Genomic DNA, 11,234 nt, shown 5'->3' with positions numbered 1-11,234 from the left:
TTCCCTTCCCTTCCCTTCCCTTCCCTTCCCTTCCCTTCCCTTCCCTTCCCTTCCCTTCCCTTCCCTTCCCTTCCCTTCCCTTCCCTTCCCTTCCCTTCCCTTCCCTTCCCTTCCCTTCCCTTCCCTTCCCTTCCCTTCCCTTCCCTTCCCTTCCCTTCCCTTCCCTTCCCTTCCCTTCCCTTCCCTTCCCTTCCCTTCCCTTCCCTTCCCTTCCCTTCATCTTTTTCTCTTTCTTTCTCTCTTTCTTCTCCTAACTTCTTCTCAAAGTATATTTTAAGCCGGACTAAAAAATTCCAGTCAATGCCTTAGTAAGTGCTTTGTTGTGTCTGGATAAATTAAAGTTGACTAAGTTTAAGCATGCTTAGTTAAAGTTTATGAAGTCCCTTACTTTGCCTGGATGTTGTTTTAAAATTTGTCATGCAATTTATTCTACCTTATTATTCTAAAGTTTAAAAGTAAATCTTATTTATTGAGAATTTCTGATAATTTTGTCGTTTCTGTAATGCACTACCCAGAGTGAATCAAGTGACCTTCCCATAACAGGGCACTGTAGCATAACAGTTGGTCACTGCATATCACACATTTGCAGGACCAGGACATAGACTGGGGAATACCTGACCTCTGGTATAGCCAATGGAAGTCTCCTACCATACTTAATTTCTTAGATTTTGTTTGTTTATTTGGGTGTTTTTTTCATATAGGTTAAATTACTTTCTGCATTTCTGTAACAGCATGATAAGCAGCAAAATGAGTCACAAATTTCTTGTAAGTGACTAATATTGTTTCCTTTACACTCATCCTTTCATTAAGATTATAATTATGTAAAGGATTTATGGCAAGACTTGAATCAGTCTCTTTCAGTTCAAATCACACTTAACATTAGCTCTGTGTTGACAGATCATTCTCTGTAATCAGTAATGGTGATGGTTGCAATAATGTTCCAGTTTTAGTTTAAATCTAAATTAGTAGACAATTACCTCTCTTGCTTCCAAACTCTCCAATATCACCGTTCTTATCTGAACACATACATAGGGAGGAGGAAAATACAGTGTGATATATCATTTCTGTACTTTCATGGAGTTGTAAAACAGAAACAAATGTTGGCAGTTTCTCATTTAATGAATTAGGGGCGATAAAAAAATGCCAACCAACAAAACTGCAAAGTCTATGATGTCAACTTTGCAGTAATTCATTGCTTCAGCTTAATGACATTAAACACTATCTTGATGTTTTAGGAGGATTTTCACCATTTTCCTTATAATCCTTAAGCCTGTCAGGAATTACAAGTACATGATCAGAGATAGCAAAGATGGAAATAAAATGTTTTGTGCTTTTTTATTATTATTTTTAAATATTTTTTTGTGTTGACTTATAAATTGCTGTTCTTCAGATCCTCTTTAGATCAGTTTGTAATTGGGCTTTAATGATGTAGTTATTTTCACATTTCACAAGCCTTTTTTTACCACCTACATTTTCTGTAAATGAAGAGCACAAGCAGAAGCTTAAGTGGAGTTGCTTGATGAATATTTACCTCTCAGCTCAATAAATCATGATGGTTCACCTATTCCAAAGTCAATAACTATTTAATATTCTATTAAGCTGATGGGCATAAAAGAATAGTAAACCAGGTTTCTGCTATAGCAATGCAATTAAGGAAAACAGAGAACAATTCCCCTTTCATTTGAAATGGCAATAAAACATCCGTTATTCAAGGAGTATGATCATTACAAAACTGTATCGAAATAAGTGAACCCTGTAAACTTGGATTTAATGCCGTTTTCTGAGTGGAAAGTTAAAAAAAGCCTGTAAAATTATAACTTTATGAGTTTAGCACCATAGTATTTCCAAAAAAATGTTGTTCTCATGTGATGATAGCTCACCTAATTGGATAAAGTCTGTGAGGGGATAATTTAGAGCTTTCATTCATATATCAATAGTGATTAAGCTTTCCTTTAAGGCACCCAAATTCTAGATATGCTAAGCTTTGGAATTCCTTAATTTATAACACTTGGATATTCTCACAGTGGAGTGAGGCAGATTAACTCCATCTTACTTCTGTTTAAAGAGATTTGAAAAGACAGGCAAGGAATCAGTTCTTCAAAGAAGAATGATTTCAAAAAAATAATATGCCACTTAATAAGAAAAAAATTAAAAACATTCTCATCTTTGCAAAATCTGAATTTAGCTGACACCACCTCAAGATTATGTATGCTGCATAGTTCTCAATAATGGTAGGGTTTTTTGCTTGTTTGTGCTTTTTGGTTGGTTGTTTGGTTTTTTGTTGTTTTGGGGTTTTGTTTTGGGGGGTTTTTTTTGGGGGGTTTTTTTTTTGGTTTTTTTTTTGTTTTTTTTGGTTTTTTTTTTTAAGTGAAGTATGCAAAATAAATGTTTAGACTTAATTTTCTTGAGTTAAAGTTATGGGTGGACCTTGACTGACTGCCACACACTGATTCAGCTGCTCTTACTTGTTCCCAACAGGACATGGGAAAAAAATAACATGGAAACCTTCATGGGCTGAGACCAAAAAATCACAGGATCATGGAGTGTGCTGAGTTGGAAGGGGCCCACAAGGATTATTGAGTCCGACTCCTGGCCCTGCCTAGCACCATCCCCAAGAATCACACCATGGGACTGAGAGAACTTTGTAAACACTTCTTGAACTCTGTCAGGGTTGGTGCTGTGACCAACTTTCCTGGAGAGCCTGTTCCAGTGCCCAAACACACTCTGGGTAAGGAATCTTTTTCTGAAATCCAGGTTAAACCTCCCCTGACACAAACTCAGGCCATTGCCTCACATCCTGTCATTGGTGATCACAGAGAAGAGAACAGTGTCTGCCCGCCCCTCCAATTCCCCTCACGAGGAGGTTGCAGACTCCTCCAGGCTCAACACAACAAGTGACCTCAGCCACAGCCACTCTGCAAACAGATTCTCTTCAAGGTTCTTTAACATCCTCATTGCCCTCCTTTGGACGCTCCCTAGGAGCTTAATACCTTTCTTATATTCTGGCACCCAAAAGTGCTCCCAGCACTCCAGCTGAGGCTGCCCCAGAGCAGATCAGAGCAGGACAATCCACTCCCTTGCCCAGCTGGTGATGCTGTGCCTGATTCCCCCTGGACATGGTTGGCCCTCCTGGCTGCCAGGGCACTGCTGGTTCATGTTCAACTTGCCATCGACCAGGATCCCCAGGTCCCTTTCGATGGCACTGCTTTCCAGCCTCTCATTGCCCAGTCTGTCTGTACATCCAGGATTGTCCCACATCAGGTGCAGAATCCTGCACTTATTCTTGTTAAACTTCATAGGGCTATCAATTGCCCAGCCCTCTGATTTGTCATGATCTCTCTGCAGGGAGTCAACAGCTCCTCCCAGTTTTGTATCATCTGCGAACTTGCCCAGAATCCCTTGAGTTCTGCATCCAAATAATTTATGAATATGTTGGAGAGCACAGGGCTGAGGATGGAGCCCCACTAGTGGAATCCCACTATTGTCAGGTTGCCAGCAGATGTCACCCCATTCCTTATAACCCTTTGTTTCCGATCTGTAAGCCAGATGTTCACCCATCACATGACGTGTTTATCCAGCTGTGTGCCGGCCATCGTGTCCAGAAAGATCCTGTGAGAGATGGTGTCAAAAGCTGCCCCACCAGGCTCTGTGCCAGGCCGCAGGGCCATCCCTGCCGGGCCTCTCCTGCCCCGTCCCTGCTCCCGCTGTCCCCTCGGGGCTCGCAGCGCTGTTTCTCGCTCGCTTCCCCTGGCTCAGCCCTGGCTGCCGGGCAGCGTTTTGCCCTCCCTTGGCCAGGCTTTCCCCGGGGCTGAGGGGCTCAGCCGTGCCCTGCGCTGGGGCCGGCCCGGGCAGCGCCGGCACAGCCCCGGCCCTGCCGCCACCAACGGGGCACCTCGGCCCAATGCACACAACTTTCATCTATTTATGAAGTAGGAGAATATAAAGGTGTTACACGACCATATTTGCTTTCAACTATGTACTCTGCAATTTATTTTTGTTCACTTTACCTCGAGCAGCAATAACATCATAGATACATAGACATGAGCTGAGTGTGAAACACTTTGGCCAAGAGCCTGGCTGCATAAGGCTTTAGGTGTACAGTACCATTAGAAGACAGACCTTCAGGTTTGTTATGCAAGTCCAAGAATTTTTGTTGATTCAAAGGCTAAATTACTGCACATTGTGCAGTAAAATATTGCAGTAATTGTTTAATTACTGAATTACTGCACACAGTAATGTGCAGCCTAGACATGCTTCTAGACCATCTTTTAGAATATATTTCATACACCCACACATACACCCACACACAGCTGCACATACACCCCAATGATGGGCTGTGAAACACATGAAGAGGGTAAGACTGAAGCTGCTTCATGGCAGGAAAACAGACATGATACTTCCCCAGTTTTGTTACCTCTTGTTTTCATTGGGATAAAAGCATTTCCAGTCAAATGATTTATTTTATTAGAGAAGTATCCTGTATGGCCAGTCTCAGACAATTTCTCTCATAATAGTTCTGGAATCTCTAAAGAAAAGTAAAAGATAGTGTTGTAGCCAGTGCATTGAGTAACAGAACACTCTTGCCAATGCAGGTGTTATTGAAGTAATCAATAATTAAATGACGATAAAACCACTGATTCCTAAACCAGAAAAACATAAAAGCTGTAACATTGTTAAAAGTTGGGTGGGTGGGTGGGTGTGAGGTGACCTAACGAAACCATTGAAATAGAATTAACATGAATTAATTATTAAAAAATAATAATTAAAAAAAATTTAAAAAATTCTAAAAATACAGGCTTTCCCAAAGACTTATAGAGTGGTAAAGGAGAGTGGAAGAGTAGCACCTGCACATACCAAGCAATAAGTGCAAGGGGACACAGCTGGAGCCTGAGAACGCATCAGTATGGACACATCTATGCCAAACGGCCAGGAGGAGACACTTGTGGCTCTGACTGGGCTTCCCAGCAAGCAGTCTGTGAGTGCTCTGATGCAGGGGTAGTTGAAGCGCAAACTGCAGGCAGGGATTACTAAAATAATTTGAATCCTATTTAAGAGGAAATAGAAACCACATAAATTGCAGTTGTTTCCCACTATCTCTGAGTTTAAATCTATTCCTTGTGTGATTCATCAGACCCAATTAAGCAGATTTAAGGGCTTCTCAATCAAATACAAAAGACTTTCCAAGTACCTCAAGTATATTTTTTAGTGTAAAACAATTTCACGTCAATCCCACTGGCAATAAAACTAGCAGGGGTGTTATTAATTTTAATCCCTATAAATTAACATTTTCATATTGAAATACATGTTCTAATAAATTCCTCGTTAGTAATTCCACAGATGACTATAACATTACTTTTATTCTTCCCTTATTTTATTTAGCCATGTATGTTTAAGTTTTACCTGCCGGAGTTTCAATTTCTCATATAGGTACTGATCTCAGCTAAGGAGCCATTTAAAGAAATGTAGATTTGTCCTGTTGTTCTTGAACTCTTGGTATTTGTTACCTTCCTAAGAGATTTTTATTATTCTTTCTTCCAGCTGCAAGCTGTTTGAAATTAAACAATATAAAAGCTTGTCTGACTCTCAGCAATACCTTTATTCCCACGGCGAAGCCTGATCTTTTAAAGCCTCAGAAATTAAAAAAAACCCCATATTGTTTTCAGTTCAATTTTCACTGGACAGCCGCACAGAATGGCTGGACTGGGTAAGCTTTAAAAGGGGAAGGTTAGGGTGATATCATGTGCCTTCCGACACGGGAACATCTGCTCTACCTGCGAGTGATTCTCTCAATGTGAGAAGCACACAGTGAACACGGTAAAGATCCTGTCTGCAATGGTGCACTGTCCCCTGAGCTCCTTCTGTGTATTGCACACAGGCTTCCCTTTTATGCTCGTAAGAAAGCTTGCTGGTTTACAGCAGCACTGCCAGTGCTGCTGGAGTCAGAGTCCCCTACCATTTCTGCCCTGAGGTGAATATAGAGCGCAGAGGCAGCTGGATGCTCTCTTTTATTTATCAGATCTTCAAGACTACTCATTGAAGTACCATTCTTGATCCACGCAGAGGCAGTAGGTGCAGTCACCAAGGCCTGCTAATTCTGTCAACACATGCTGGCTTCTTCCTGGCTGTGCCTCTTTGTTTATCAAATAATCATTTTCAGTAATAAGGGAGCAGAGTGTAAACATGCTCTTCACTAATTTGCTATATTTGAGCATCTGATTCTTTAGTGTTGCGAACAGGAAGCACTGATGAGCTTTGTGACTGCACAGTTTGGTTCCAATTAAATTTTTAATGAAACAAAAGTCAAGACCAACTGTGAGTTTTGACAGAATTTTGATTTCAGTGGTGCCCTCTTATGTCTCTAATTTAGCCAGGTTTACCCTACTGAATATAAATATTGATAGTTGACAGTCAGAAGAGACAAAACAGGGCATGGAGTGTGCCAGGCAGTTTCCTTTTCTGAGTTGTCACTTTATTTTATTTTTTTATTATTTTTAGGATCTGTTGACAGATTGGCAATGAAGCCTATCTTGAATTTTCAAGCTCATTCAAATCTTCTTCCAGAGTGGGTGTCCCAGGGTGATTCTAAGGCAAAGGAAGCAAAGTGTGTGCTTGCACCATTGAGCACACTGTGTTAAGCTGATAGAAAATGTTTGAAGCTATTTAACTTCTCTGTCGGAGCCCACAAAACTCTGCTGCTTCCTGCCACTAATAAATGCCGTGGAGGCTGGTTGCTCTCAAAACTCCCAGTAAGACCCACTGGTGTTGTTTTTACAGGAGCACAGCAGAAGAGAGAAAAGCTAATTTAAGAAACATTTGCAACAGCGAAACAGTGCTCAAAGCCGTGGTATTAATGACAGTAGTCAGTAGCAGCAGCTGGCTGCCTGAATTTAAATGGCAATCTACTTGTCAGTAGCAGCTTAAAAACAATGCAGATAGTGGACTGCACTGTCTCTTGTGTAAACCTACCCAACAGGTTGCATGATTTGATCTGACCCTTGGATACTGAGCTCTGTAACCAAGCAGGTTAGACAAAAGAAAAATAAATTGCTTTATCTCTGAGTCTTGCTCTCTTCAGCATTCCTTCAGTGATAATTTTGCTACTCCCCCACAAAAAAAAAAAAAAAAAAAAAAAAAAAAAAAGAAAAGAAAAAAGAAGAAGGAAAAAAATAAACTTCCCAAGTTTTATATTAATACAGAACTGCCAGAAATAATTTTGGTAGTAGAGAACATAGTCCCCAGGTGGAATAAACTGATTCAGTTCTTGTGACTACAGCAACATTGCACCACAGGTGTCAGGTGTGGTTGGGGCTGCACATTCCTGACATTAAGCTACTAAATAAGTAACAGCAAGAATATCAGAAGTACAGCATCTGCCTTTAGATAAAAGCATCCAATTTTTTTCCTTAAGTTTTGGTGAGGAAAAAGGGTAACTTACTCTTGAAATTTAAATACATATTTAGGAGAATAAGCACAAAATTTGGGAAAAATACATTGCCTGGAATCCACAATTCAACATCTGGATAAGTTCCATTGAGTTCAAAAGATGATGGACCTCAAAAGTACCCTTAAACTTGGGAGGTTAATTTAGTCATTTTAGTGAGGCCTTTAATTTCATCCTCCTACATTCTAGGATTAAAAGCCTGCAATTGAAGGACCAGATTGCAGAGGAGGAGACATATAAAATCTCTGTATATAAGAGCTTCATTTAGATTTTCACACCAACTTTTCCTCACCATCCACCAAAAAAGAGACAACAGTCTGACCCTCATAGATTTATTTAGGTGGCAGATTTACATAATGGAATATTATAGTTGTCAAAAAGGATTTACTGATATTATTTTTCTGTTACTCCTGACTTGTGCCGGTGTATTTGTATGCCTATATGTGACGGTATGATGTGTTACAATTGGAAGATATTTTAGATTATTAATTGCTGCAAAAGTAGGTATGGTTCCTGAAAATAGGGGGTTTCTTTTAGTGTTTTTCAGATATTTTATTTGAAACCCATAATACATGCCTTTGGAGACTACTACAAAAATCATGCTGCAGTGATGATTTTTCTCACAGCAATTGCTACCTGATTTCACTTTACCATGCCTACCTCTTTCTTCAAGTTTTACATGAAGAACTGTTTCTTAATTCTTGGAGTTAACACTTTGTTAAGACAATATGTCATGTTTTCTTGCAGCCATTAGGTACACATGCACTCTTCTTGCAAAATGTTCCCTCACGAGTTAGTCACCCTTCTCTTTTACAGTATTTTCAGAATTTTCTTTTTTTTTTTCTTTTCCTGGCTTGAATCTTCCAACAGATTCAGGCCAACATGGTGCCTATTTTGTTATTTCTCATTTAGCTGTCTCTGTTTGTACAAAGCCTAGGTGCTCTTGCATACACCATTGCTTCCAGGAAGATCAAATAGAGGCAAAGAAACTGAACTGCATATATAAGCATGATAGAATCAAGACAATGGATATTTAAAAAACCTCTAGAGAATATATGATAGCTATGAATACTAGATTACCTTTTTTTTTCCTGTACCATACCAAGAAATAATGTTTTGATTTTTACATGTACTCTTCCAACTGGGACTTTTTGGGCTATTACTGGCACTTTCACTTTCCAAGGGCTATCTGTATTACATATATTTGAGGCCTCCTGCGTAAGAGGATGTTGATTCTTTGAAGATGTATTTGAAAGAAACAAAATGAAAGACAAATGTCTTTACCTCTCCATGTAATACAATGATCAGCCAAATTTCATCTCTAGTTGTTCATAAGAACATCTTTCTATTCCTCAGCTTGTGGTTCCAAGCCCTGTCCTTCCAGGCATTGAGATTCCATGAATTTCTAATTTCTATTTTCTGTCTTTGTATTATTTTTTAACAATGACCATTTTGTGAGACTCACCTGTTGTGTCTTATATTTTTTGATCAAAACACTTAAGAAATATGTTAGTAAAACTGATCTTAACCCTGATAGTGCAAAAGCACGATGCTTTTGTTTGCCTGGAAATATCTTTTAGTTTTTCTCCCATGATAGCAGTCTTCGGCACAGCAGTGCATGTGTTTTCAAGTAACACTTTAGCTATTACCCTGTTCCAGCTTTAGCTGAAATCTGGAGTCACCATCCCCAGAAGAGGAATGCTTTGTTTTGTTTAGGCTGTCATACTCCCAGGCACTGGCATGGTAGACACTGCTTCTGTGGTTGTCTCCCTCTTATAGAGGAAAATAGGTTTTAAGATTATTCCTAGTTGGTGTTTAGGGAATTTTGATCTTCATGAACCCACATAAAATTCCTGTTTACTCTACTGCCCAATTTTATTTGTCTCTTTCACTACATTTTAAAACACACTCCTAGAATCTATTACCTGGGTACCACTGTAAACATATACTTTATTAGACTTAGTTTTCCGAAACAAAAATATTTGCAGTTATCTCTTCAAGGTGTGCATATTATCCTTAAATCTCCAGTAAATTTCTGTAACTCTAAGTGGTTCTAAGATCAATTTTTGATTGCTGTTTTTTTTTTCAATGGGTCATTATACTGTCTTGAAGTTATTTCAGAACCCATTTCTTTTGCCATGTTTTTCATTTCTCTAGCTGCCATTAATAAAGTACCCTGAAAATAAGAACTTTCATACCTGAATCTAAATCCTTGTATATGTGATTGCTTGGTGCTGTGAAAAAAACTAGAAAAGCAAACAACAGAAGTGACATCAGCTATAGCTTTCCAGTCCTCCAGAGTAAGGAAAAGGAGAGACAGAGTCTTCTTTCTGCAGCCAGAAAACATGTACACACTTTAGGTTGCACAGCATTTGGGGAAGCCAGCATCTTTCTTTTGTACTGATATTAGTTCTCCCAGATCTAGAGAGTCAGATTATTCCATGATTATTCTCTGATCCCAAGAATTCTCTGTTTTTTTATTTGTGTTATGACAGTCTTCAGAAGAAGGGATGAGAGTAGCAAACTAAAAATAAATCTGGAATAGAATCAGGAAGTCCTGTAGAACAGCAGTCTTATTTAAAGCATGACTGCTGTATTTAAATGGTACATTCTAAGGACTCTGAGCCTGTCCTGTTGGAGCCAGTGCAGCCAGCAAACTGCCCTTGTACAGACACAGGGTAGAAGAACAGAACAGCCTCTGTACTCCAACTTCCACAGGCAAGTGCAAGTGGCACTTGGAGGGTATTTTGTCCAGGATGAATATGAAAAATATCTGAATCAAAAGATGAGTCAGGAGGCATCTTTTTGCAGGATCCACCTAAACCACACAAACAGTCTTCCAAATTAAGGTGCTTACCTAACCTAAGACATTTGATTGTCTCACAGATAGGTTGCTAAACCTGTGATCTGCAGCCTGGCACATCAAGGCAAAACAAATTATTTTTCTCTCTATTAATATATCTAGATGAAAACCATCCTGCTACAAGAACTGATGCAGTAGGAGCGGTGCCTGCCTTAATAGCAAGGAAATGCATCAGAGAAGCAGAATAGATCGTACCAATTGTAAGGCTGCAGCCACCTGATGGATTTTAATCTACTGCTTCAATTCTGCTACAGTTATTGCTGTTACCCCAAGCCTGTTTCGGAAAGGGAAAGGGAAAGGGAAAGGGAAAGGGAAAGGGAAAGGGAAAGGGAAAGGGAAAGGGAAAGGGAAAGGGAAAGGGAAAGGGAAAGGGAAAGGGAAAGAGCCAGTGAAAATGTGGTGTTCTTTTTCTCTTTATGTTCAAATTGCTCTTCTTTTACACAAAGTTGAAGAATTTCTGCCTGTCTGGCTGCTATACACAGAAAGTGGTTGATGTAATAATCTAAGATTGTGGCCTCTCTTGGTAACTTCAGGAACAGCTATTGAAAACTAAAACCACATCAGCATGAGTGTCTAGAACACAAGAATGAAAAACAATTTGCACCTGGCTCAAATCAAGGCAGATTGCAGTCTTGGTGACCTTGGGCAAGTTATTCAAGCTCCATGTTTTCCTTCCTGATCAGCTGTGAAATTAAGTCAAAGCAGAACTTCACTGGAATACAGATGCTGCTTCATACTTGATTTTTTTCCCTGGAAAATAAATTACAGAAGAAAATATAATAATTAATTAATAAGTAGCAGTCAACACATAGTAATTATGTGGCCATATCCATTATGACTGTACATAAACAAAATCAATTTTCATTAGGGGATATTAATGTTATCAAGTATTGCTAGAAAGACTGCGGCAGTTACCAAAAAAGCTTTCCT

General features: G+C 39.4%; 1 long non-coding RNA gene across 2 annotated transcripts; it reads left to right on the top strand.

Annotated features, from left to right (window-relative positions):
• The first annotated feature begins 243 nt into the window (after positions 1-243).
• LOC135304798 (uncharacterized) lies at positions 244-7,059 on the top strand. Of its 2 annotated transcripts, XR_010366037.1 has the most exons (3): positions 244-308; positions 2,479-3,261; positions 3,346-7,059. It is a non-coding gene; the product is annotated as an uncharacterized LOC135304798 (long non-coding RNA). The 2 variants fall into 2 exon arrangements; XR_010366034.1 differs by having other exon boundaries at positions 2,479-7,059.
• The last annotated feature ends 4,175 nt before the right edge of the window (positions 7,060-11,234 follow it).

Source organism: Passer domesticus, chromosome 1 (genome assembly GCF_036417665.1).
Source record: "Passer domesticus isolate bPasDom1 chromosome 1, bPasDom1.hap1, whole genome shotgun sequence".
In the NCBI taxonomy this organism is placed as follows: domain Eukaryota; kingdom Metazoa; phylum Chordata; class Aves; order Passeriformes; family Passeridae; genus Passer; species Passer domesticus.
Note: the sequence above shows the minus strand (reverse complement) of the source record. Positions and strands in the feature narration are given on the sequence as shown.